Source organism: Eschrichtius robustus, chromosome 1 (genome assembly GCF_028021215.1).
Source record: "Eschrichtius robustus isolate mEscRob2 chromosome 1, mEscRob2.pri, whole genome shotgun sequence".
NCBI classification, from domain to species: Eukaryota; Metazoa; Chordata; class Mammalia; order Artiodactyla; family Eschrichtiidae; genus Eschrichtius; species Eschrichtius robustus.
In genome coordinates this window covers 64,040,209-64,066,794 of record NC_090824.1, presented here as the reverse complement: position 1 = coordinate 64,066,794, position 26,586 = coordinate 64,040,209, and the positions used below count along the sequence as shown (strand labels likewise).

General features: G+C 49.7%; 3 non-coding genes and 1 pseudogene across 3 annotated transcripts; 2 read left to right on the top strand and 2 right to left on the bottom strand.

Moving 5' to 3' along the window:
- Window positions 1-9,308: 9,308 nt before the first annotated feature.
- On the bottom strand, window positions 9,309-11,216 carry LOC137757755 (phenylalanine--tRNA ligase beta subunit pseudogene; annotated as a pseudogene).
- Window positions 11,217-14,570: 3,354 nt separating this feature from the next.
- TRNAY-GUA (transfer RNA tyrosine (anticodon GUA)) lies at window positions 14,571-14,660 on the top strand. The gene is given in 2 exon segments: window positions 14,571-14,607; window positions 14,625-14,660. It is a non-coding gene; the product is annotated as a tRNA-Tyr (tRNA).
- Window positions 14,661-19,505: 4,845 nt separating this feature from the next.
- LOC137749737 (U1 spliceosomal RNA) lies at window positions 19,506-19,669 on the bottom strand. The gene has a single exon (XR_011070266.1). It is a non-coding gene; the product is annotated as a U1 spliceosomal RNA (small nuclear RNA).
- A 6,039-nt stretch (window positions 19,670-25,708) lies between these two features.
- Window positions 25,709-25,872, top strand: LOC137778484 (U1 spliceosomal RNA). The gene has a single exon (XR_011076903.1). It is a non-coding gene; the product is annotated as a U1 spliceosomal RNA (small nuclear RNA).
- The last annotated feature ends 714 nt before the right edge of the window (window positions 25,873-26,586 follow it).

The following is a 26,586-nucleotide window of genomic DNA, read 5'->3' as shown; positions in this document are numbered from 1 at the left end:
GTGCGCGCCGCCAGGCCCGGGCCCTTAACTTTTACTGGAAATGCCGGAGCACGGCACTGGGACGCCCGAGGTGAGACAGGCCCAGGGCTGGTTGGAAGCCCCTTTGAAGAGAGCGGTGCACGCGCCGCCACGCCGCCCGGTGCGGGCGGGAGGACGGGGCAATCTTGCGGCGTGGCTGCGGCCGGGCCTTGGTGGTGGCCGGCATCGGGGCGGCGACTTTCAAGATGCCTGGGCCCCCGCGCTCACCTGTGGCCTCCTTTCCCCTCCCCACGCCCCTCCCCTTTCTACAGGTGGGGACCACGGCGGTCCGCGGCCAGAACGCGGGGAAGAGGGCGAGGGGAGGGGCGTTGGCGAAATGGATGCGCCCGTGGGGAGGGGGAGGCCTGGCAGACGAGAGGGGAACCCACAGGGAGGGCCACCGGGGAGCCGGCTGCCAACCGCCTAGCCACCCGGTGCTTTAGAAGCGCCTTTAGTTCAAAATAATCCTTTGGCCAAAATGGCATTTTTTTGGTGTGGCACATTCTGCCACCCTTCAAAGCCGACATCGTCTTGCCTGGGTTACGCAAGTCTCCTGTTGATCTCCCTGCTTTCGCCCTGCCACCTTTACAGCCACAGTGATTTTCTTTCCTTTTCGCGGGGTGGGGGGCGGGATGGGGGTGGGTGCTTAGATCAAGCCACTCCTCTTCTCGAAACCTTCTGCTTCACTCAGACTTAAATCCTTACAAAGGTCTACAAGACCCTCGGTTCTTAACCCCACCCAGTCACTTCTCTGACTTAATTTTGGTACAACTCTTAAACTTTGTCCTGTACACAGGGCCTCCTTGCTATTCTCCAAACACAGTCCTACCTGGACCCTTGCTCTAGCTGATCTTCTGCTTAGGGATGCTCTTCCCCCAGACAGCCCCATGACCGACTCCCTCACCTCCTTCCAGTCTGCTCACATGGGCACCTTCTCAAGGGAGCCTCTTCCGACCACTTAAACGTAACACAGCAGCCTGCCCCCTTACAACAACTCCCCATGCCCTTTCCTTCCTCAATTTTTTTTCTTTTTTCATAGCTCTTAACACCTAACATACTAATTAATTTACCTACTGTGTCTATTGTCGATTTTCTCCCACGCCCCACACCCCCCGTCTCTAACCAAAATATGAGCAGCAAGAGGCCTTTTTGTTCCCAAATTCCTGAACAGTGTCTAGCACAGGGTATGCCGTAAACAGTTGTTGAGTGGACAAATGCCCGATGTCATCAAAGAGGAGATCAGGGTATAAAAGAAGGGGCCAGGAGCCAGGGTTTGCCCTGGGGGAAGGTGCAGCGTTATCTTGCGTGATCACAAAACAGAGAATTTCTTCACTGGAGAACTGCAGAACTCTCCGCAGGTAACAACCCATCCAAACCATTTCCTGCACTAAGAGACTTGACCAGACTCTAGCTTGGCCTCCAGAAGCATAAGGTTCTCTCCCTGGGCTTGACCTCCATCCCCCATTAAAATGCCTGCCTGAGGGACTTCCCTGGTGGTCCAATGCAGGGGGCCGGGGGCTTCGATCCCTGGTCGGGGAACTAGATCCCACACGCATGCCGCACGCAACTAGGAGTCCGTGTGCCTCAACTAAGAAGTCCACATGCTGCACCTAAAAGAAGATCACGCGTGCCGCAGCTAAGACCCGGCGCAGCCTAAATAAATAAATATTTAAAAACACAAAAAAACAAAAGCCTGCCTGAGAAAGTTCAACACCTGACACAGGCGCCTGACCTCCCCTCCTTAGAGCACTCATTGAAAAGGACCTACAGTTGTGAATATGGTTCTCTTACAACCCCAAGGTGTCTCTCTCAAGAACTGGGAGCCATTCCTTTGAAGTGTAATCGGGAAGGATAGGGCCTCTGTCTCCCAGTTTCTGTGCCTTGAGCCATCCTAACTTCAGTAACTGCCCGCTGACAAACACAAAAGACCTGCGTCTATACCTTTGACCAACCCTTTGTAGTTTTTCGCTTCTGACTCTACTGAGCCCCCTCCCTCTCATTCTTCCTTTAAAACGCCCAGATCCCCTCGCCCAATTCTGAATGGAGCTCAGTCAGCGCTTTCCCCTCTTGTCAGTACTTACTGAATCAAATCTGTTCTCACCACTTTCAATACTGTCTCCTGTGTATTTCTTTGACAGAGTCCAAATCGGAAAGGACCTGAGGACACTTGCGGGGCCGCCCTATGTGCGCGCTGGGGCAGCAGGAGGGGTCGAGGCCGGAGGAGCCCCCGCTGCGCTCCGGGAGCCCCCGCTCCTCCCCCGGCTGCGGTGGAGAGGACTGCTCGGCGCTTTCACCTGGTTTTCTCTCTCTGCAACAGAATCCCGGGTTTTCGTCGCAGCGCCACTAGGTTAGGCTACATATCCTGAAGCACTTTCGTCACTTTTCCTTAGAAAGACACCACGAAGAAACATCACCACGCTTTCTTATTAAGGCGGCTTTACAGCTTAACGTCAACCGGCAAAGAGGCCTTTCCTGAGTTTTCGATTACTAGGAGATGAGTTCGAACAGGCGAGGGCAAAAATGGGCTGAAACTTTCTTTTTGCTGAAAGCAAGGCGAGACCGGACCCGAGCCCCGACCCACCCCTTCAACTGCAGGGCGCCGCGCGCCGCGAGCTCCCGTCTTCCCGGCTTCCCCCTCCAAGTCTCGATTCGTCGCCGCGCGCCCACGCCCCCCCCCGCCACGAGACACTCGTTCCGGTGTCCCCCACGGGGAAGAACAGGGCGCCGGGAAGGTCCCGCTAGGGGCGCGGCGTATGTAGATGAGGAGGGGCGCAGAGGCTGCTGGTCCCCCTCCGCCTGGGCCTCCGCGTCCTGCGTGTGGACACGCAGAGGCTGCCGGGTTGTTCCCCGGGTGGGCGAAGCCGGGGAGAGGGGCGTGCAGCGGCGGAGGGTGCGGAGGCGGCGTGAGCGAAGTGACCGTGCGTGTAGAGTGGGGCGTGCCCCTGGGTGTAGGGCGAGGGAAGAGTGCCCTGTCTGTTTTCCACAAGAAGTAACGCCTGATTACTAACGAACGTTTTCTTTATTATTTTTTGTAAGACGATGTTGATGATTTCGCCGTATGTGTTTTGTTGCTTTCTGAAACATAAGAAATGGTAAAGCATAGTTTGTGGTTGTAAGAGCTGTTTGTTTTTCTGTTCGGTTTCTTAAAGGTTGTGCAGTAAGTCAGTCTTTTGCTTTTTTTGAAGAGTGATTTACTAAGGAGGTTCTTTCATTATTTAATGTACGCATGAAAAAAGACAAAAGTGTGAGTGAACGTGAGCGTAAGTAGTGGGGTAGAAAAAGGGAAAATGTCTGTGCGGAACAAGAATCGGCAGAGCTGTTGTGAGGCCGCAGGTGTTCTGATAGGACTTTTAGGAATGGTCGGTTTTGTTGGATCTGTCTGCCAATTACTTGACCTGCAGATTTGAAGGTAGCAAGAGTGTCTAATATACCAGCAGCAGGCAGTCTCTAGGCTTTTTGCGTTGTAATAGGATCACCCTACTTGAAGTAGACGTACGCATAGGGGGACGACGCATGCTTGTTTATGACTCCCCGAAGTGGGGACTTAACGCTTTTTTTTTTTGATGGACTTGGGAAACTAGGCAACACTCTGGCTGTTTGGTAAGGCCTTTCTTGAGTGCTGTATGGAGAAAGTCTCCTGATTGCTTAACATGTGCCCAGGAAGAAACAGGGAACCGCGGTTGTGTTTTATGAGATGGACCTTTTCTCGAGTGGTAATGTTGCTGTTTCAATGGTTATCCGAAGTCCTTTATGTTCAGACCTCCCCTGAGCTCATCGGCACTGGGACAAGTGTGATGTGAGAGCGAATACGAAATGGGAAGGAAAAAAAGAATTTCCCCTTGGTGCGAAAAGGGAAAGACATTTCTCCCTCCTTCTTAGAAAATTTGCAAATACTGGTTCGGTCCGTTTGAGATATATATGTAAATGTTATTAACAGCTAAATGTATCTCTTGCCAGTTTTACAACCTGAGAATGTCTGGAGGGCCTTGAAACCATCTTTTTGAAATGTGAACATTAAGGAAGGTAGTGCCCCATCTCCCTCTACCTCTGGGAGTTTAGGTTAGGTGGCTGGCTCCAGGTCGTAACCACTTGCTTGTCATGGAGATATGAGTTTTATTTCTCTTTGGATAAAGGCACACAGATGGCCACTCCAATTACCAGTTGAACTTAGGATGAACTATATGTAGCAAATGGTGCTGTCAAGTCCTCCTATTGAGGACAAGTTCCTGAGAACATCTATGTTATAAGTTTTATCTACCTGCTTATATAACAGGGAACATTCTTATTGTTATGGGATTGTGTCCCCCCACCCCAAAGTCATATATTGAGGCCCTAGCCGCCATCTGAGTGTATTTGGAGACAGGGCCTTTAAGGAGGTAATTAAGTTTAAATGAGGTCATAAAGGTAGGGCTGTAATTCAATATGACTGGTGTCCTTCATTAGAGACAGCAGGGATGGCTGCAAGACAAGGGGAAGCCTCCGGAGAAAGCGAAGCTGCCAATATCTGGGTCTTGGATTTACAGCTCCAGGAACTGAGAAACATTCCCATTATTTAAGCCTCACCTCAGTCTGTGGTATTTTGTTATGGCAGCCCAAGCTGAATAATATACTGTCTTTGCAATCTCTCCGGTGGATTTCTTGTGATGCACATTACAGTCTGGTTTAGTGGCTTTTCAATAAAAATGTTGACTTCTTTTCTTTCTACCTTTGTGGAGAGGATTCGCTGGGTTGCCAGGAGATGTTATTCTCCTCAACAGTCTAGCAATGAGGACGGGATTGGTCTGGCAGTTGCTGATTTGACTGAATCAGCTAAAAGTCTTGTGGCCACACAACAGTCACTTAAGAGACTCTGCAACCAGAAGACTTGGCTGCTTTGATGGAGCAGCACATCGGGAAACCAGTGACCCACCATACAAAGGGTACTATATTCGTGACCAAGGGAAGCCAGCCCCCACGACTGTGGAAGAACTAAAACCTTTAGAGAACCATCCAGAGGGTGTTAGTGGGCATACTTGAAGCCTTTCCTGCTAAAGATAAGCTGAGAGAAATTACAGTGGTGTACCCACAAGACCTGGAGTCCACACTGGTTTCCATCAGTAGTTTGATAATTAAAATTTCTCAACATCTACTGGCATGGATCCAGGTGCAGATCAAAATTGCTCTTAGTCTAACCTTTTACCTCAGCTCTCTTACCAACTATCCAGACTCAAGTTAGAGGATGCTGGTAGTATGGCAAGGGCAAACTAGTGCTCAAATCTTAACAGCAGCTACTCAGTGTTTGGGGCAATCTACGGAAAGATAAAGAAGAAATTAAGGAATTTAAAACTGCTCTGTTAGGTACTCAGAACTATTCATTAAAGGGAATAATCCCCACTCTGGACAACCTATGAAGGGAGCAAAGGAAGAAGGGGAAGCTATATGTCATTAGAGCAAGAAGCCAGGACATTGGAAGAGGGATTGTAGAAAGAGACTCTGCAGAATGCAGACATTTCAGGAGCAAGGGAATCAAGTCAAAACCCTTAGCTAAGAAATAATTGGTAAATTGGCTCACAGTTGGAAGATTGAGGGAATTTTAGAGATGGGAACTGGTGAACCAAAAATATTGTGTCAAAAAGTTTTCCTTGGCCTAATATAACACTATCTTTTCCCAAAGATACTGGTTCTACTTACTCTGCAATTTCCTGGAAATGTCTTATTTTCCATCTGGTGGTAGAAGATACAAGCTGCTGGTTTTTTGGGTCACCTTTCTACTTCTTCCTTTTCCTCCACGGTTCCTATATAGATTGGTCCTCTGACTTGAGGAACATGTATTCTTACTTTCTCCTGATCCTCCTGTTAACCTACTGGGGAGAGACTTGTGCAAATTAAAGGCTACCATATTCTGTACTCTATAGATGGAGTGTTGGTGGAGCTCCCTCGAGAAAAAGGCCCCTTATTTGGTAACTATGTACCTCCTGAAAGAAGAGAGGGATGGCAGAGAGTGAAAGTCTCACACTGCACTGGAAAAGCACTCCAAACTGGAACAAATCTGTGTATGGAGCTGGGCCTTAGCAAATAATGATACTTTTTTACTTTGAGATATAGAACTATTAACAAAAATTCAATTAAAAATCAAGTTAAGAAGAAAAAAAGATAATTTTATTCCAGTCAAACTGAGGATTATAACCCAGGAGAAGCTCAGAACTGTTCTGCTCACTAGAAGTCGAAGGCACAGTCATATATATTTTTTGAGACAAAGGATCATACATCAACATAACATACTGACATTTTACATAAAGTTCACCAAAGATACATAGTCCAGGTAAGCATATACAAATTGAGCAGCAAGTCACCATACCCTTTTACACAGTTGGTATTGGGGGAAGCTAGTAATGTAGTCTTGTTCAGGCTTCAGAGGTGGCACTAGGCCTCTCTCTGACTGGGCAATGACCCTAAAACTGGCTACATGCCAAACTGCTGAGCTACATGCAGGCCAGTAGGGGTGGCTCCAGCACACACTGTAAATCATTAGATAAGAAAGGGAGTAAGTCATGGGGCTTCTTGAACCTAGAGGGCCTGGCCAGCCCCCAGGGATCAGAGAACATTCCAAAACTTAGGAGTTAAGACCAAGGCATTTATGACAATAACCAGAGTTGCAAACTTGCACGTAGGCTGATTGTTTTCCACCTGCGACCTGGTGTTAAAAGTTGTACTCCTTCAAGTAGCAAACTGAAGTCTCACCGGTAGAGTGGACACACCTGGGGCCCTTCCCAGTTGGGACTCCAGATTGCTGTTCAGAGGACTTCCCAGCACTGCTTGGATCTGGATGTAGGTGCTTCCCCAACTCGGTGATGTATAAACCTCTACCTTTTACTATTCTTTCTTAGTTAGTATACTGTAATCTTTTGTTAATTCAATAAATTCTCTAAATTACTGCTTACACTGAGTGTAGAGTGGTTATTTTGCCAGTGAATCCTACGAACCTTGAAACCGAAAGTAAAGCTTTCGGCAAAACATTAATGGGTGCTGTGAGCAGTATTCGTAAAACAAAATGCCACTCTTTAAAAAGAAAGAGGTTAAAACTAATCAAGTTTTTATTCCTGGATGGGAAGACTTGCCTTACTGCTTGTTAGCTACTGAATGGGGAATATCCACTGGATTGTGTGAGAACTGGGGCCCTAAATTAAAGCGAGACGAACCTTTAGAAGTTATTAAATGCTTGCGGCTCGTGCCAATTAAGAAAGGACAATTGTCCATATTACAACGTCAAAATTACATTTTAGCTGACCAAATCTGCACTTTCCAGTTGGTAGCAGAGAAAGCTGCTGTAAAGGTCGCACAAGCTAAATATCGAGAGTGGCATGGTAAGGTTAATTAAAAAGAAAGTTCATCTAGCAATAGCTAAAGTGAGGGTAGATTGGGACCCCGACGCTTGGGATGGAGATATATGGGATGATAGTTCAAATTCAGAGGCAGATGATGATGCAGACTTAGGAGCAAAAACTAGGCCTATACAGGCCAAGGAGGAATTGAACCCACCTAATTTTTATGCACAGCCAGCATGGTGTCGGAAAATGGAAACTGACGCCCAAGGTAATGCCGTAAGAAAGGATACTCTTGAAGATTATACTGAGCATGAAATGAATGACATTTTAAGCAGATTCACTCAGAGGTCTGGAGAGCCCCTTATTTCTTGGGTAGTACGCATATACGATGCTGGGGCAGCTGGAATCCTTATCGATGACAGGGATGCAAAGAAATCTAGCACTATCAGCAATGATTCTTTTGTGCAACAAGCCTTTAGAGATAAAACTCAAAATCCCAGAGACTCAAATTTGCTGGAGTTGGTGGCTGAAGGGTGCCTTAAGAAATACCTTTTAGAATCTACCTGGCCAGGGAGCGACCGCCTTTGGTACACGTTAAAAGATTGCATTCAGAGACTGAAGGAGGAGGCCATGAAAAGTGCCATCTTTGTGGGACATGCAGATGAGATGTCACACATGCCTCTAACAGTACAAATGAGAAATAAAATCTTTAAAACGGCCCCTCCAAGCTACAAGCGTGTCATTTTAACTCTTTTGTTAAGTGAAACAGGCGTTCCCATCAATGAAGTAATTGATAAAGTTTGCCAAATGGGTGATATAGGAGAATGGAATTTTGAGAGGAAAGAGGATAGGAAACAAAACAAAAGGAATGAAAGAGTATCCAGAAAGGACATGTTCATGGCCCTCCTCAAGGAAGGAGTCCCTAGAGAGAAAATTGATGGTGTGGCCACTAAAGAACTGTGGGACATGTACCGTAAGAAGGGATTGGATGTAAAAAAGGCCTCCCAGAACACGTCAGTGAAAAAAAAAATCAGGAGGAGGGCCCCAGACTGTAATTTATACAAGAACTTGACACTTAAGTTTTCTAGAATAACTGACATTGGAAATGAACTAAACTGAAAAGGTAGTGATTCTTACAGTTACATTATTCCAGTCAATTCCACTATGCACTCTCAGTATACAGACATGGTCTGTAAGTCGAACAATTATTGGTGATTATTGGCAGACCTCCATTACTTTAATACCGAAGTAAAGATGTTATGGAAAAACCTGAATGAACTTCTTGGCCAGCCCAATAAAACTAACATGAATCCATGTCCTCAAGCACTAAGTTTGACACGAAAAAAAAATGTTTTTAACTTGTTAGAGTTGAATTACAATGCTGTGCCAATCTCTTCTGTACAGCAAAGTGACTCAGTTATAACGTACATACTTACTTTAAAATACTGTTTTCCACTATGGTTTATCCCGAGGGTTCGTATATAGTCCCTTGTGCTATAGAGCAGAACCTTGTTGTTTATCCCTTCTAAACGTAACAGTCTGCATCTACCAACCCCAAAATGAAAATGTTTTCACTAGCTTGATTGTAAGGATCTATACAGAAAAAAAGGAATCCCTCAGCTACCTCGCAAGGCCAATACTTTCAACTTCACTACGATAGAAACTCAAGTCAATATAACTGCTGAGAGCTTAGCTGTTAAAGAACTATGGTAAAATATATCCAAACTGCTGGGAATTCTATCGAACTTTGCAGAGTGAAAAAACACTTCGAGAATTCCGTTAAGTCACAAAAAAGATTCTCCATCACACAAGTTTTTCTGACCATGGTTTAAAAAGGCGTTCAGTTGGACGTCACACAAAATCACCGCATTGAGCTTTAACTACAATTTTGTGTGTGTGCGTGTGTGTGTGCGTGTGTAGTACAAGCTGGCCTGATGTGGGGATGGCAGTACCACCCACGGAGCCAGACACTACTTTCTACTTTATTCACCATTAATGCACAAGTGGACTGACTTACTGTGGGGACAACTAAAGGGCACCTGGGAGGAGAGAGGGACCCTCGGGGCGAGAACCACACAACATAGACCCATCTTCACAAAAAGGGCTCAGTGTTGATTTCCCCGCAAGAGCAGGGCATGGTCAGCTCGAATTTGGTGATAACATCAGGATGAAGGACCCCCAGCTTCCCGATGCTCTGACCCCAGGCAAAGATCTCAGCACATCACCCGGGGAAGAATGCAGGGCTTTCTGATACTTTGATCAGGTATCCTCCCTTCTTTTCACCAGGAGGCACATCAAGTAGAGCGTGATTTTGTCCAGAAGCCCATGGATTATCTCAAACCCAGAATTCTTGTTGTAATAAACAGCACATAGATGCCTGTAGTTTCTTGCACCTACATCTCTGCTAGAATCTTTTCTTACAATGTCAGAGATTTCAAACAGTTTCAGAGGAAGGGGCATCTTCCGATTCACAGCTATGGTCTTTAGGAGGCCAGGAAGAAGGGTTGTGTGTGCCACCTGAAATTCAGCTGTTTTAGGATTACTTATGTGGACTGCCTTTGTTGCAGAAATATCCAAACCCAGTTTATCAGCAATATCTTCTTGGGAGCACAGAGCAAAGGTAAGTGCCTCAGTGAATCCAGCAGCTACCATGTCGTGTCTCAGGAGTTCTGTGAGTTTATTTAGGGGAAATTCATTATCTATGGTGTATGTTTTCGGGAGAGTCATCTGAATGTTGTTATATGCATAAGCAATAGCTGCATCTTCTATGATATCACAGGCGTGGATAATGTCATCTCTGGTTGGAGGGATTTCGATCTCAATTTGATCCCCATCGCCTATGACTTCTGACTTTAAACACATCCTGGTCAGAAGCTTGGTAAGATTTTCTGGAGTTTCTCTGACCCCAACTTTTTTGTTAATTAGATCAGCTCTCACCATCTCCTTTCGATAAGCCAGTTCTGGGAAGGTATGTAATTTTCCATTAGGAAAAACTACCTCAGCTGCTTCAACTGTAAATTGATTCTCACAATATTCACTGAACGTGGTAACAATGATATCAAGAACTATTTTTGCCTTAGTAAAGTCAGTCCCTGTGCATTCAATAAATACATTTCTAGTATTTACTGTTATTTTGGAATGCTTTCCATTGATGGCTGGAGGCACTGAAAGGACGACACCATTGGTATCATAGATAACCAGATACAGAAGTTGATTTTCAATTATATGTGAATAATGTTTAAGGTGGTTGTCTTGTATATGTTCATCAGTTCACAGGCTGTATACTCCTTGGTCTTATTTAGAGGCTTTAATTTGATATCGGAAGGTTTCTTCGCAGTATAAGTAAATGGGCCTGACAAAGTGTCCAAGTCACGGGTACCAATAGCAACCAAGGCTCTTTTCCTGCAAATGTTCTGATGTAACTTCTCCTGAAGTTCAACGAAGCTGTCATATCGATCTTTAGTAAACTTTATGTTTCGGAGAACCGCTGCAACAGCGTACGGGCGTATTTTAGCTGTCTCTTCTGTGATGATCAATTTCTGGATTTCTCCATTAGGCATTACCCGTTTATACATTGGAGCCTTTATCCTTTCTTTGAAGACCTTAAGTGCTCGAACCAATCCTTCCAGACACAGGAGATCACATCTATTGGCAAGGACATCAATTTTGTAGAGAACAACATTAGAGGCCCCCTCTGCCTTTTAATTACCTTGTTCGTTACTTAAAATTTCTTTCTCTGATGTAATTTCATCGAGTTCCAGACCAAATTCAAAGCATAGTTCATCAAATTCTCCGTCCGTGTAGGGCCGGCCCAGAGCTCGGAAGAGCAGATCGCGCTTTAGGCTGACAGTAGGCATGGCGAGTCCGGCCTACAATTTTAAACTATAAAAACGATAAACAAATGAACTAGTACAGTTAAAAAGCTTCTCCCCCTCCCACCACGAATGACTCAGCACTGATAAAACACAGTTGTACAAGGCCCCATTACATAAAGTACGCACTTATTTTAAAAACAAAAAACCAGAAAAAGGCTTCAACGCCGATGCTGGCTAACAGTAATGACGCACTCAACTTTCTCACATTTATAAAAACTGCAGTTGTCAATACACCCCAAGAACGACGTAGAAAGCCTTTTTTTTCCTTTTTATGTGAGAGCTTTCATCCCAAAAAAACACAGACTAGTAACCAGAGGCCTCCTGGGCGCGAAAAAACAGCACCAACACTGCCACAAACTCCGAACTTATCCTACCCACTTCCCCCCCCCCCAATACCTAAGCGCAGGCCCCACTACACGCACGGTCACTTCGCTCACGCCGCCTCCGCACCCTCCGCCGCTGCACGCCCCTCTCCCCGGCTTCGCCCACCCGGGGAACAACCCGGCAGCCTCTGCGTGTCCACACGCAGGACGCGGAGGCCCAGGCGGAGGGGGACCAGCAGCCTCTGCGCCCCTCCTCATCTACATACGCCGCGCCCCTAGCGCGACCTTCCCGGCGCCCTGTTCTTCCCCGTGGGGGACACCGGAACGAGTGTCTCGTGGCGGGGGGGGGCGTGGGCGCGCGGCGACGAATCGAGACTTGGAGGGGGAAGCCGGGAAGACGGGAGCTCGCGGCGCGCGGCGCCCTGCAGTTGAAGGGGTGGGTCGGGGCTCGGGTCCGGTCTCGCCTTGCTTTCAGCAAAAAGAAAGTTTCAGCCCATTTTTGCCCTCGCCTGTTCGAACTCATCTCCTAGTAATCGAAAACTCAGGAAAGGCCTCTTTGCCGGTTGACGTTAAGCTGTAAAGCCGCCTTAATAAGAAAGCGTGGTGATGTTTCTTCGTGGTGTCTTTCTAAGGAAAAGTGACGAAAGTGCTTCAGGATATGTAGCCTAACCTAGTGGCGCTGCGACGAAAACCCGGGATTCTGTTGCAGAGAGAGAAAACCAGGTGAAAGCGCCGAGCAGTCCTCTCCACCGCAGCCGGGGGAGGAGCGGGGGCTCCCGGAGCGCAGTGCTCAGGGTCAGGCGCCCTTGCCCTCCGGCCTCGACCCCTCCTGCTGCCCCAGCGCGCACATAGGGCGGCCCCGCAAGTGTCCTCAGGTCCTTTCCGATTTGGACTCTGTCAAAGAAATACACAGGAGACAGTATTGAAAGTGGTGAGAACAGATTTGATTCAGTAAGTACTGACAAGAGGGGAAAGCGCTGACTGAGCTCCATTCAGAATTGGGCGAGGGGATCTGGGCGTTTTAAAGGAAGAATGAGAGGGAGGGGGCTCAGTAGAGTCAGAAGCGAAAAACTACAAAGGGTTGGTCAAAGGTATAGACGCAGGTCTTTTGTGTTTGTCAGCGGGCAGTTACTGAAGTTAGGATGGCTCAAGGCACAGAAACTGGGAGACAGAGGCCCTATCCTTCCCGATTACACTTCAAAGGAATGGCTCCCAGTTCTTGAGAGAGACACCTTGGGGTTGTAAGAGAACCATATTCACAACTGTAGGTCCTTTTCAATGAGTGCTCTAAGGAGGGGAGGTCAGGCGCCTGTGTCAGGTGTTGAACTTTCTCAGGCAGGCTTTTGTTTTTTTGTGTTTTTAAATATTTATTTATTTAGGCTGCGCCGGGTCTTAGCTGCGGCACGCGTGATCTTCTTTTAGGTGCAGCATGTGGACTTCTTAGTTGAGGCACACGGACTCCTAGTTGCGTGCGGCATGCGTGTGGGATCTAGTTCCCCGACCAGGGATCGAAGCCCCCGGCCCCCTGCATTGGACCACCAGGGAAGTCCCTCAGGCAGGCATTTTAATGGGGGATGGAGGTCAAGCCCAGGGAGAGAACCTTATGCTTCTGGAGGCCAAGCTAGAGTCTGGTCAAGTCTCTTAGTGCAGGAAATGGTTTGGATGGGTTGTTACCTGCGGAGAGTTCTGCAGTTCTCCAGTGAAGAAATTCTCTGTTTTGTGATCACGCAAGATAACGCTGCACCTTCCCCCAGGGCAAACCCTGGCTCCTGGCCCCTTCTTTTATACCCTGATCTCCTCTTTGATGACATCGGGCATTTGTCCACTCAACAACTGTTTACGGCATACCCTGTGCTAGACACTGTTCAGGAATTTGGGAACAAAAAGGCCTCTTGCTGCTCATATTTTGGTTAGAGACGGGGGGTGTGGGGCGTGGGAGAAAATCGACAATAGACACAGTAGGTAAATTAATTAGTATGTTAGGTGTTAAGAGCTATGAAAAAAGAAAAAAAATTGAGGAAGGAAAGGGCATGGGGAGTTGTTGTAAGGGGGCAGGCTGCTGTGTTACGTTTAAGTGGTCGGAAGAGGCTCCCTTGAGAAGGTGCCCATGTGAGCAGACTGGAAGGAGGTGAGGGAGTCGGTCATGGGGCTGTCTGGGGGAAGAGCATCCCTAAGCAGAAGATCAGCTAGAGCAAGGGTCCAGGTAGGACTGTGTTTGGAGAATAGCAAGGAGGCCCTGTGTACAGGACAAAGTTTAAGAGTTGTACCAAAATTAAGTCAGAGAAGTGACTGGGTGGGGTTAAGAACCGAGGGTCTTGTAGACCTTTGTAAGGATTTAAGTCTGAGTGAAGCAGAAGGTTTCGAGAAGAGGAGTGGCTTGATCTAAGCACCCACCCCCATCCCGCCCCCCACCCCGCGAAAAGGAAAGAAAATCACTGTGGCTGTAAAGGTGGCAGGGCGAAAGCAGGGAGATCAACAGGAGACTTGCGTAACCCAGGCAAGACGATGTCGGCTTTGAAGGGTGGCAGAATGTGCCACACCAAAAAAATGCCATTTTGGCCAAAGGATTATTTTGAACTAAAGGCGCTTCTAAAGCACCGGGTGGCTAGGCGGTTGGCAGCCGGCTCCCCGGTGGCCCTCCCTGTGGGTTCCCCTCTCGTCTGCCAGGCCTCCCCCTCCCCACGGGCGCATCCATTTCGCCAACGCCCCTCCCCTCGCCCTCTTCCCCGCGTTCTGGCCGCGGACCGCCGTGGTCCCCACCTGTAGAAAGGGGAGGGGCGTGGGGAGGGGAAAGGAGGCCACAGGTGAGCGCGGGGGCCCAGGCATCTTGAAAGTCGCCGCCCCGATGCCGGCCACCACCAAGGCCCGGCCGCAGCCACGCCGCAAGATTGCCCCGTCCTCCCGCCCGCACCGGGCGGCGTGGCGGCGCGTGCACCGCTCTCTTCAAAGGGGCTTCCAACCAGCCCTGGGCCTGTCTCACCTCGGGCGTCCCAGTGCCGTGCTCCGGCATTTCCAGTAAAAGTTAAGGGCCCGGGCCTGGCGGCGCGCACCCTTCGATAGCTCAGCTGGTAGAGCGGAGGACTGTAGAGCCGACACGTGTGGACATCCTTAGGTCGCTGGTTCGATTCCGGCTCGAAGGAGGTGCCCGTCGCTTTTGCGCCCTCGTGAAGGGCACCGCCCCCCCGGGGCCAAGCCCCGCCCAAGGCCCTGAGGCAGCGCAGCATCCTCTCTCCCCCGCCAGAGGCGGGAAAGCCTTTGGGGGACGCCCGCACAGCCACGGGGGGGCCGTGGCCAGGCAACACGCCTGCGCCTTCCTCCCGCCCGCAGGCCACACGCCCCCCCGCAGCCCGGTTGCTCCCGCCTTAGCGCGCAGCCCCGCCGGCCCCAGCGCGGCCCGCGCCCTCTCCACTTTTATTCACCCACCGCCCCCGCTCCGCTCGACGCGCGCACATCCCTGCCGAACAGGGGGGGCACGCAGGAGCTGCCCACCAAAAGCCCTGGAGGCCGACAAGCGCACAGGCCATCACACGGTCAGGGACAACCACGGCACCCTTCCTGAAAACCCCCTCTCACTCCCGGGCTCAATCCCCAGCTCTGCCCCCCAAAGGAAGGTCACTGTCTCTGTCTCTCCCAGTCACAGTCTTTCAATCTCCCAGACTCTCTCTCTCTCCTTCCCTGTCTTTCCCATGGTCTCTACAGGTACAGACCTGGGGACACAGAGAACCTTCCCAACCGTCTTAATCTATTTGTGGGGCAGAACTGCCACCCCGAGATCTTCCAAGCCACATTCTGCCACCCTCCAAGACACTGCCAATTGTGTACCTACGCGGAAGCTGACACCGGCAGGAGCAAAACGCAGCAGGGCTCTCAGTGGGCCTTGACAGTGCCGATGAGAACCTTCCAGGTGTCCTGTCAGTCTGAGGACAGGGCGGGGGAGGGAGGGGGGGTGGTGTGGCCCCCTGGAAACCTCAGCTTTCATATGCCTTCGCACCTATTCTGGTAGCCGCTGGAGGGGTTGAGTTCCCGCCGAAAGAGCAAAGATTGCTCACACTGTACAAGGGTGGGAAAACGCCCGCACCCATTCTTCTGCTACATCTGATGGATATAGATAGATGATAGATGATAGATAGATGGATAGATAGGTAGATAGAAAGGGGGTGGGGCGGGAGAAAGAGAGAGAAAGGAAGATTGCCAGCAAAAGCACAGACAGAGCTCAGAGAGCCCTGAGAGCCAGGGGCAATGGGGGCTGATGGCAGGGAGCAGAAGGGTGGAGGGTGGGGTGGTGGGCGGGTGGGGAGCTGCCATCATGGAGGGGCGCACAACTTCACCTCCTTGCACAAACCGCTGGCCTGTGGCTTCTGACCAGCTGGCTACCTTTAGCCTTGGGTCCTTAAGGCTGAATTGGCGGGGCCAAGAGGAAGCTGCCGAGGCCCAAGCAGAGAGCACCCAGGAGGAAATGGGCCGGACTTTCAGCAAGAAGGAGCACCTTCACCTTGGGGACAGAGCCTGGTTGGGGTGGGGTGTGTGGGTGCCGGGAAGAACGCCGCGGGTGGTCCTTGGCCCTCCCTTCCTGCGGGAAGGAAACGCCGGAGACTCACCGAGAGGAGTCACAGCAGAACCCCGATGGGAGCGTGGCTCTCTGAAACCTCGGGGGCCCAGCGCTGCCTTCCCCTGACCCCTGAGCCCACAAGCCCTTTTTCGGCTCTGGTTCTGCCTCTCAAACCGGAGACTGCGTTTCCCCACACGTCTTCCTCTCCTGGCAAGCTCCTGTGGTTGCCCCCCCGCTGCGGTCTCAGCCCTCCTCGCGGTCCCACTGCTAACTAAGAGGGGCTGACCTGGAGTCTGTGGAGTCTCCATGGGTCTGGGAGGCCGTGCCACTGCAGGCTGACAGGTGACCTTCAGCAAGAGTCTATTGCTCTGCAGCTGCAGAAAGACCTCAGCCTCACATGTCACCACCTGCAGAGACCAGCGGGTGAGGACCAAAGAGAGAACCTCAGGCCTTCGTTGGATATACCCCCGACGGGATGTGGAGGTGTGGAACCCTTGGGAACCTGGCCTTGGGGGAGTGGGCGGGGTGCGTGGGTTTTGGTGACCGGCACAGGGGAGTGTGAGTCTCAGCACGGCCAACTCTTCTTGTCTGGGTGTCACAGAGAGTAGCAGGGGACCTCTGAGGCACTGCTCCTCACCCTCCAAGGGGCAGAGGTGCCTGCTGCCCGGTCAGGGAGCGGCGACGCACTCAGCTGAGGGAAGGCCACTTTGGTGTGGCTTGCCGTGCCTCTGTGGGACTTTTGCTGGGTGGGTTAGTGGTCTTGGGTGGTGGGCACCCACCAGGTGGGATCCGAAACGTTTGTAAGGAGTCCAACCTGGACATCTGTGCCCTCTGCCCCTCCCTCTGGACTCCAGTGCCTCTCCAGGAAGTCCACAGAACCTTGACCTCTTTCAGGAAGCAGCCGCCTCTGCCAAAGGAATCGGGGTAGGTGGGCGAAGGAGGGGAGCCAAGGCTGGATATCCACGGGCCTTGTGGAGCCCTGGATGTGCTCTCTCCTGAGAAGCCTGATGGTCCTTCTCCATCGCTCCCCAGTAAGCCTCACTGCGACAGAAAGTCATGGTGGGCAGGAGGGCGGAGGGGCATATCAGCCCCCAGGGGAGGCGAGGCTCTTAGGTGGGGAAAATACAAGCCTGGAACATGCAACTGTGCCCCAAAGTGAAGGAATGTACAGTGACTGATTCGGTGGCACGTCAAGCACACAAGAGCCAATTCGAAAGGGTTCCCACTGCCAAATCAAGGTAATGATAATAACGGAATATAATCCATTGAGTAAAATAGGTACAGGGCCTAACAGCAATGACACACCAGATTCTGGTCTCTAAGTATCATTCTCCAACAAAAGGAACCAGGGCCAATAAAAGGAACCAGGGTGGGCTTCCCTGGTGGCGCAGTGGTTAAGAATGCGCCTGCCAATGCAGGGGACACAGGTTCGAGCCCTGGCCCGGGCATGATCCCACATGCCGCGGAGCAACTAAGCCCGTGCGCCACAACTACTGAAGCCCGCGCGCCGTGCTCCGCAATAAGAGAAGCCACTGCAGTGAGAAGCCCGTGCACCGCAACGAAGATCCAACGCAGCCAAAAGTAAAAAATAAAATAAATTTATTAAAAAAAAAAAAAAAGGAACCAGGGTTCCTCGGAGACCCACTTAACCACTTCTTTGGGTTTTCATCTACATACATGCAAAAATCTGCATGTTTTCCTCCTGTTTAAAAAAATTTTTTGTTTGTTTTTAATTAATCGCTGTGCACGAGCTTTCTCTAGTTGCGGCGAGCGGGGGCTAGTCTTCGTTGCGGTGTGCGGGCTTCTCGTTGCGGTGGCTTCTCTTGTTGCAGAGCACGGGCTCTAGGCGCGCGGGCTCAGTTGTTGTGGCTCGTGGGCTCTAGAGCTCAGGCTCAGTAGTTGGCGACGCACGGGCTCAGTTGCTCCGCGGCATGTGGGAATTCTCCTGTATCAGGGATCGAACCCGTGTCCCCTGCGTTGGCAGGCGGATTCTTAACCACTGCACCCCTCGGGAAGTCCCCGCTCCTGTTTTATATCCTTTTAATACTCAGGCCCTGCCAGAGACCCTCAAAGGGTAAAAAGTAAAGTTTTGCCTCCCCTACAGCTTGAAGCAGCAGAAGCAGTAGATCAAGAGAAGGGGCAGGTATGTGAGAAAAATAAGGTGCTTACACTTGACTTGCATTTTTCTGCTATCTGTAAAAATGATCACATTCTCCTAAAGTGATAAGGAGCTGAAAGAGGCTAGGTTGGAGGCTGATGGCGTGGCCTGGTGCGTCCCCTCCCAGGGCTCAGGGACTGTGTTCCGGTTTTTGGTTTTGGCCGTAGTAGCTCTCACCCTGGGACTCAAGCAAATGGTGTTCAGACATATTGGTGATGAAGCGGAACGGGGAGTGTTCTGTGATTTCTCTGTAGGAAGGACACAGTATTATTCATCTTACCTGGACTCAGAACTAGAACCTGCTGGGGAACAGTGTCCGTTTTATTTTTAAGCCTGAGATGAATGTTATAAATACACATTGTATGTACGCATGTGTGTGTTTGCGTATGTATATATACATATATCTCTCTCTCTGGGGTGTTTTGGCTAAGCTCATCGTCTTGGGGAATCTCAGTTCCCTGACCAGGAATTGAACCCAGGGCCGTGGCAGCGAACGCACAGGCGTCGTAACCGCCGGACAGACAGGGAATTCTGGCCGTAGTTGGTTTTTTTTTTTTAGTTTCACTTACTAAAAACTGGGTGATTCACGATATGATGCTAGTCCCAGATGTAGAGGTGCGGATTGTTTTTCATTCTGTGTTATTACTTGAGGACGCAGAATGAAGTTCAATGTTCTATTCAGTCAACTTCTCTTACTTCCCACATAGCGTTCCGTATTCACCCACCTCCTACTCCTAACTTATCTTTCTCCAGAGCTTTGTTGTCTGTGTCTGTGGGGCGAGTGCTATTTTTAAGTTAACTTCCCTTACTTAGAGAGATTTTAAACGTAACCGGCTTATGTAACGTTTGTTTTCATCTGATTTTGTTAGTGTGATACGCTGGTTTCCGGTCGTGTTGCTGCAAACGTCAGTACTTGTTGTAGACTCTGCACTCTTCAGAGGCGTAGACTTTTTTTTGTTTCTCGCTGCCGGACACTGCATATGCTGCTGGTAAACAGCGAAACGAACCACGGAAACGTTAAGTGACTCGGAAAACTTCAGCAGCTGTTCAGAGACAGACAAAGCACGGTTCCTTGGAAGTTCATTGCAAGTAACGCACTGTCGTGAACTCCGCAACCCACTACAGAAAAATCAAAGAAACACAGCACTCCACACAATAGCACTTCCTAAACCGCACCGTAGACAAAAACTTCAGCACACATAGACGCCGCACAGGCCAACGAACTTTCCAAACACCGACTCTATAGACACCATTCTACTTGTTCACCACGTCGAACATCAGGGGAGAGCGCGAACGCAGTCCCCCACTACCACAAATTATGCAGTCGAGTTTCCCACATTTGGGGAAATCGCAGGGGTCAGCACATCCGGAGTGCAATGGATAAGCCTCGCCCTGGAAAAACCACCTTCGTGATCATGGTATCTCCCCTGCCAGGTAAGTATGAATCTTCCGCCCACCCTCGCCCCACACCCTCGCGATCGCCCACCTCTTCACGCACGCTCACTTCCCTCACGCCCTCTCCGCGCCCTCCGCCCCTGCATGCCCCTCGCTCCGGCATCGCGCACCCCGGGAACAGCCTCGCGAGTCCTCGGCTGTCCACACGCAGGACGCGGAAGCCCAGCCGGAGTGGGACCAGCAGCTTCTGCGCGCCTCCCTATCTGCATACGCCACGCCCCTCTCCGGAAGTCCCGCCCCTCTAGTCTTTCCCCGAGCCGGCTGAGGACAGCAGGGAGAACGCAGGAGGCATCTGCCCAGAGTCTTCGACTTAAAGTGAACATTAGGTTCTTGTTTAAAGTCAGATTGAGGGGTTTCACTTTTCGCACCGTCTATGTCTAACCTTTTCCCCATTGGGAAATCGCTATGTTTGGGGGCAGTTAGCCCTCAGGCGGCTTTCTAGTCTGTTACTTTCTCTTTGGCTTGTGTGGCCTCGAGGAGCTTAGGGCAGGTTTCCTTGACCTCCAGGTTTCTCTAGATATGACGCATTGACGATGTTAAGCGAAAAAAATAAAGTGCACGCATATATGTAGTATGCTACCCTTTGTCTATGAAAAATGTGAAAAAAAGAAAATTATACACCGTCTGTCAAAAAGAAACCCAGGAGTGTTAAACCAGAACTGATGAAATTACCTATATGGGTGAGTGCAAGGAGAGAGTGACAGTTTTCTGAGCGTACCTTTCTATGTAATTATTTGGGGAACGCTGTTAACATTTTGGATATGTTTTTGAAACGCAGGGGGAGGGACTTCCCTCGTGGTCCAACGGGTAAGACTCCACACTTCCATCGCAGGGGGCCGGGGTTCGGTCCCTGGTCACGGAACTAAACCCTGCATGCGTGCCGCAACTAAGGGTTCACATGCCACAACTAAAGATCCCACAGGCCACAACTGAAGATACCGCGTGCCGCAACTAAGACCCGGCACAGCCAAAATAAAGGAAGGAAGGAGGAGGGAAAGAAAGAAAAACTGCTGCTTACAAAAAAATACAGGGGGAGGACTTCCCTGGTGGCGCGATGGTTAAGAATCCACCTGCCAATGCAGGAGGACACGGGTTCGAGCCCCAGGTCCGGGAAGATCCCACATGCCGCGCGGAGCAACTAAGCCCGTGCGCCGCAACTTCTGAGCCTGCGCTCTAGAGGCCGCGAGCCACAACTACTGAAGCCCGCCCGCTCAGAGCCAGGGCTCCGCAACAAGAGAAGCCACTGCAATGAGAAGCTCGCGCACCGCAACGAACAGTAGCCCCCGCTGGCCGCAACGAGAGAAAGCCCACGCGCAGCGACGAAGACCCAGCGCAGCCAAAGATAAATAACATTTTTAAAAAAATACAGGGGGAAAAGACCCTAAAATTGGATATAAGTACAAATGAACCTAACTGTATCTCAGATGACTAGTGTAACCACACTGGAGTAGAAATAAATAACCAACCGAAATGACTTTTGAACACAGTACATTGACCATAACCGTTTTCGACTCTAGAGACAAGAACTGCAAATACTGACGTGTCCCCTAGCAGGTTGGTATTTCATAGCTATGTGGTTGTGACAGTTTTGTACCAATGCTGTTGTATTGTAGGATTGAGCTAATGAGTAAATGGAGGCTGGGAGTCAAGGTTCTCACTGCTGAAGAAAGGAGATGCAAATACAGAATGGCGGAGGGCAAGGAGGAACCATGTGGTGTGAAGCTGAAAATTGGAATTGAAGATATCAGTACAGGCCCATTATTATGTTTTTAAATTAATTTATTTATTTTTGGCTGCATTGGGTCTTCGTTGCTGCGCGCCGGCTTTCTCTAGCTGCGGCGAGAGCGGGGGCTACTCTTCATTGAGGTGAGCGGGCTTCTCATCGCGGTGGCTTCTCTTGTTGCGGAGCACTGGCTCTAAGCGCGCGGGCTTCAGTAGTTGTGGCACGCAGACTTCAGTAGTTGTGGCATGCAGGCTTTAGTAGTTGTGGCACGCGGGCCCAGTAGTTGTGGCTCGTGGGCTCAGTAGTTGTGGCTCACGGGCTCTAGAGCGCCGGCTCAGTAGGTGTGGCGCACGAGCTTAGTCGCTGCGCGGCACGTGGGATCTTCCCGGATCAGGGCTCGAGGCCGTGTCCCCTGCATTGGCAGGCGGATTCTTGACCACTGTGCCACCAGGGAAGTACCTGGGCCCCCCTTTTTTTTTTTAACATCTTTATTGGAGTATAGTTGCTTTACAGTGGTGTGTTAGTTTCCGCTGTATAACAAAGTGAATCAGCTATACATATACATATATCTCCATATCTCCTCCCTCTTGCGTCTCCCTCCCACCCTCCCTATCCCACCCCTCTAGGTGGACACAAAGCACCGAGCTGATCTCCCTGTGCTATGCGGCTGCTTCCCACTAGCTATCTATTTTACATTTGGTAGTGTATATATGTCCATGCCACTCTCTCACTTCGTCCCAGCTTACCCTCCCCCTCCCCGTGTCCTCAAGTCCAGTGTCTACGTCTGCGTCTTTATTCCTGGGCCCATTATTTTTAATAGATATAGATATGTGTAGGGAAACCCACTGTCCTGATCCTGCTTTCTAAATGTCATTCTCCACTAAAAAGAACCAGGGCTCTTTGGAGAAACAGATGATTTCCAGGAGTCAGGGAAGGTACAAGATGAGCCTGGAATATCTTGTGCCAGAAAATGCTCCAAAAATTATATGGACATGTCAGAAGGACACAGTAGCCAACCTGAAGGGTCTTTCATAGGCCCAGTATGAGAACAACCAAACATCAAAATAAATGAAAACAGTCATGGATTATAGACAACTAAACACAGCCATGAGTTCACGTTGATTACATAGGGAAGGAAGGAAACTTCTTCCTTACAACAGAATGCCAACTAAGAAATGTGGAATGAAGGACAGAATTAGAAAATCAACATTTGGCAACCATAATGCAAGTCAACAGTGGATACTAAAAACTATTGGGTTAAGGTTTTGTAACGGATATTTACATATCCTCAATTATCTCCACACAAATTACTTAATAATTACGAGGGGCAAACCTGGTGAACACCCCCAGTGGCAGAGGGTTACAATACTGGCCCCGGTACCATGTTCTTCTGCAGCACCCTCCCATGTTGACTCTGGGCTTGGCTATGTGACTTGCTTTGGCTAATGGAACATTAGTAAATGCGATGGAAGCAGAAGACTGAAAAACAGTTGCTGGTTGGGAGTCGCTCTCACCTGCTGTCCTGAGACCACCATGAGAAGAAGCCTGACTTAGCCTATTGGAGGATGAAATTACGGGAGTGAAGATGAATCATGTCAACTGAGGGCCCTCAGACTGACCCGCCCCACTGTCCCACGAGCTGACTGCAGCTGCACGAGTGGTCCTACATCAGAGCCGCAGAACTGCCCGGCTCAGCCCAGCTGCAGTTGCTGACCCAAAGAATGGTGAGCAAATAACATGGTCACTATTTTAAATCACTAAGTTTTAGGGTAGTTTGTTACACAGCAGTGGATAACTGATACACCACCTTCACCAAGTAATCAATGTTAACACCACCGATAACTGAACAAACTGACTTCACGTGCCTGCAGTGTGATGCCCAGAGGAGGACACTGGATTAATTTGATAGGGCTGTCATAATAAAGTACCACAATCTGGGTGGTTTAAAACAACAGAAACTTATTCTCTCACAGTTCTGGAAGCTACAAGTCCAAACTCAAGGTGTCAGCAGGGCCATGCTCCCTCCGAGATTCTGGGTAGAATCTTTCCTTGCTTCTTCCTTGCTTCTAGTGGTGACAGTCAATCCTTAGCTTGCAGCTACATCACTCCAATCTGTGCTTTGTCCTCACGTGGCGTTATCCCTACGTGTCTCTGTCCTTACATGGCATTTTCCTCTTATAAGGACAATATTCATATTGGATTAGGGCCCACTGTACTGACCTCACCTTAACTTGATTGTATGTGCAAAGATTCTACTTCCAAATAAGGTCGCATTCATAGGTATCAGGGGTTAGGATTTCAACATATATATATATATATATATATATATATTTTTGGAGGGACATAAGTCAACATGTAAACAGATACAGTACCATTTATGTCATCTACGTGTCAAAAATGCACACTTGAATGTGAATACAGGACAACCTAAAAACCAAGGATATTCTACAAAATAACTGGCCTGTAATTTTCAAAAATGCCTGCATAATGAAATAAAACGATGGGCCTGGGGATTATTTCAGATTAAAATGGGTTAAAGAGACAGGATACAGAATGCAACATGTGATTTTGAATTTTCCTTTGCTATAAAGGACATGCCTGAGACAATTGATAGAAATGGAATAATGTTTATAGAGTAAATAATAATATTGCATCCATGTTAATTTCTTGATTTTTATAATTATCCTGGGGTTAGATAAGAAAATGCTCTCTTTTTAGGAAATACACACTAAGAAAGGAAACTTCCTGAGACAACCAGTAATCAGAAAAGGGTGCTTAGGACTTCCCTGGCGGTCCAGTGGTGTGGTTAAGCCTCCCCGCTTCCACTGCCGCTGGGCGTGGGTTCCATCCCTGGTTGGGGAGCTAAGATCCCGCATGCCCCACGGCGCAGCCAAAAAAAAAAAAAAAAAAGAAAGAAAAGAGAAGAAAAGAAAAAGAAAAAAGGGTGCTACAATACGTTTCCTCTGATCTTTTCGCAGTTAGGACCTCAGGAAACCTTCCCTGACCCTATAGTCTCCAGTCCTGTGTCTAGCCTCGCTTTGCTCCGTAGCACCGACCACAATAGTATAACGCAGCACAAGGTCCACTGGAAGTCGACACACAATAGTTGAATCGTTTTGTTCACGTCTGGGGAGGATCCACTTGATCTCGAGAAATAACCTTCACGTATGGAAGAGGAAAAGACAAATCCGGGCGGCTGAAAGAGGCAGCCTAGTCCCTCAGGACGAAAACGCGACATTTCCGTGCATTCGATTTTCGGAGACCATTCAACACCCCTTCCCGGCCCACACATCTACCCCTTGCAGGAACACTTTGCCCCGATAGTCTCTGTTCGTTTTTCTTTGCTGCTGCAAGATTCGATTACTACATAATCTGAACGAAAGATCATGGATGAGGACTAAAACAATTTCATGTTAAACTGATGACGTTTCATGTTTCATGTTAAACTATTTAACATTTGATTGACGTTCTGTTCCGTGTCATTTTCACTGAAAGGAAGGTGAGACCACACCCGAGCTCCGACCTGCTCCTGAACTGCAGGGCGCCGGGCGCCGCGAGCTCCTGTCTTCCCGGGTCCCCCCTCCAGGTCCCGACTCGTCGCCGCTCGCCCACGCCCTCCCTCCGGAGATACCGGCGCATCTCGGTCGGGAATTAGTAGGTCCGTTATCTCCCGTGGGAAAGAACGGGACGCCGAAAAGGTCCCGGCAGGGGCGTGGCGTATGTAGATGAGGAGGCGCACAGAGGCTGCTGGTCCCACTCCGCTTGGGTCATATCTAGAGAAACCTGGAGATCAAGGAAACCTGCCCTAAACTCCTCGAGGCCACACAAGCCAAAGAGAAAGTAACAGACTAGAAAGCCGCCTGAGGGCTAACTGCCCCCAAACATAGCGATTTCCCAATGGGGAAAAGGTTAGACATAGACGGTGCGAAAAGTGAAACCCCTCAATCTGACTTTAAACAAGAACCTAATGTTCACTTTAAGTCGAAGACTCTGGGCAGATGCCTCCTGCGTTCTCCCTGCTGTCCTCAGCCGGCTCGGGGAAAGACTAGAGGGGCGGGACTTCCGGAGAGGGGCGTGGCGTATGCAGATAGGGAGGCGCGCAGAAGCTGCTGGTCCCACTCCGGCTGGGCTTCCGCGTCCTGCGTGTGGACAGCCGAGGACTCGCGAGGCTGTTCCCGGGGTGCGCGATGCCGGAGCGAGGGGCATGCAGGGGCGGAGGGCGCGGAGAGGGCGTGAGGGAAGTGAGCGTGCGTGAAGAGGTGGGCGATCGCGAGGGTGTGGGGCGAGGGTGGGCGGAAGATTCATACTTACCTGGCAGGGGAGATACCATGATCACGAAGGTGGTTTTTCCAGGGCGAGGCTTATCCATTGCACTCCGGATGTGCTGACCCCTGCGATTTCCCCAAATGTGGGAAACTCGACTGCATAATTTGTGGTAGTGGGGGACTGCGTTCGCGCTTTCCCCTGGTGTTTGTGTTGGTTGAATAAGAGACCTGTTTTTCACCACCAACTGAGCAATGATGTTTTCGTGCAGTCCCGCAATATCGGTTTTCGGTCTTCACTTTCAAGTTCACGGGTGGTTGTAAGTGCTGTAACATCTCGTTATGGTTTTTTTCCAGCGATGTTACCCGCCGTGGTTGTGTGGCGAGGCTGCGGTGTTCTCAGCCGTCCAATGAACCGCAGTTGAATGGTGGTTTGTCTGTGTACGGTGCTGTTTTCCCAACTGCTGAGTGTTCTGTATTGTTGGGCTTTGTGGGCGGGTTCGTGAACAGTCTTGAGCGTCGTACCGTAGTGCAGAAATGAGCCCGTACGAAACACAGACTAAACGATAATACCTTCTGCCGTTTGCCGTAGTGTGAGCGAAAGCGGCTTATTATATATACGAAGGAAATTAAGCCTGGGTAAAACGTCAGTTACGCCACTTCTTGTGAAATCCGGCAAGCGATATATGTATGTTCTGCTTACTTTCTGTAAGACAAGACCCCCCCCACAGCCCTCGGGAACAGAGAGTTACGGAGAACTAAGTTGGGAGTATGGGACTTACGAGGGACAGAATCCTACATGTAAAATAGGTAAGTAACCAAGATTTGCAGTGTAGAACGTTATATTCGATATGTTAAAGTAACGGCCGATGGAGAACCATCAGAAGCTGTATACCGGAACCTGTTATTACAATGTTAA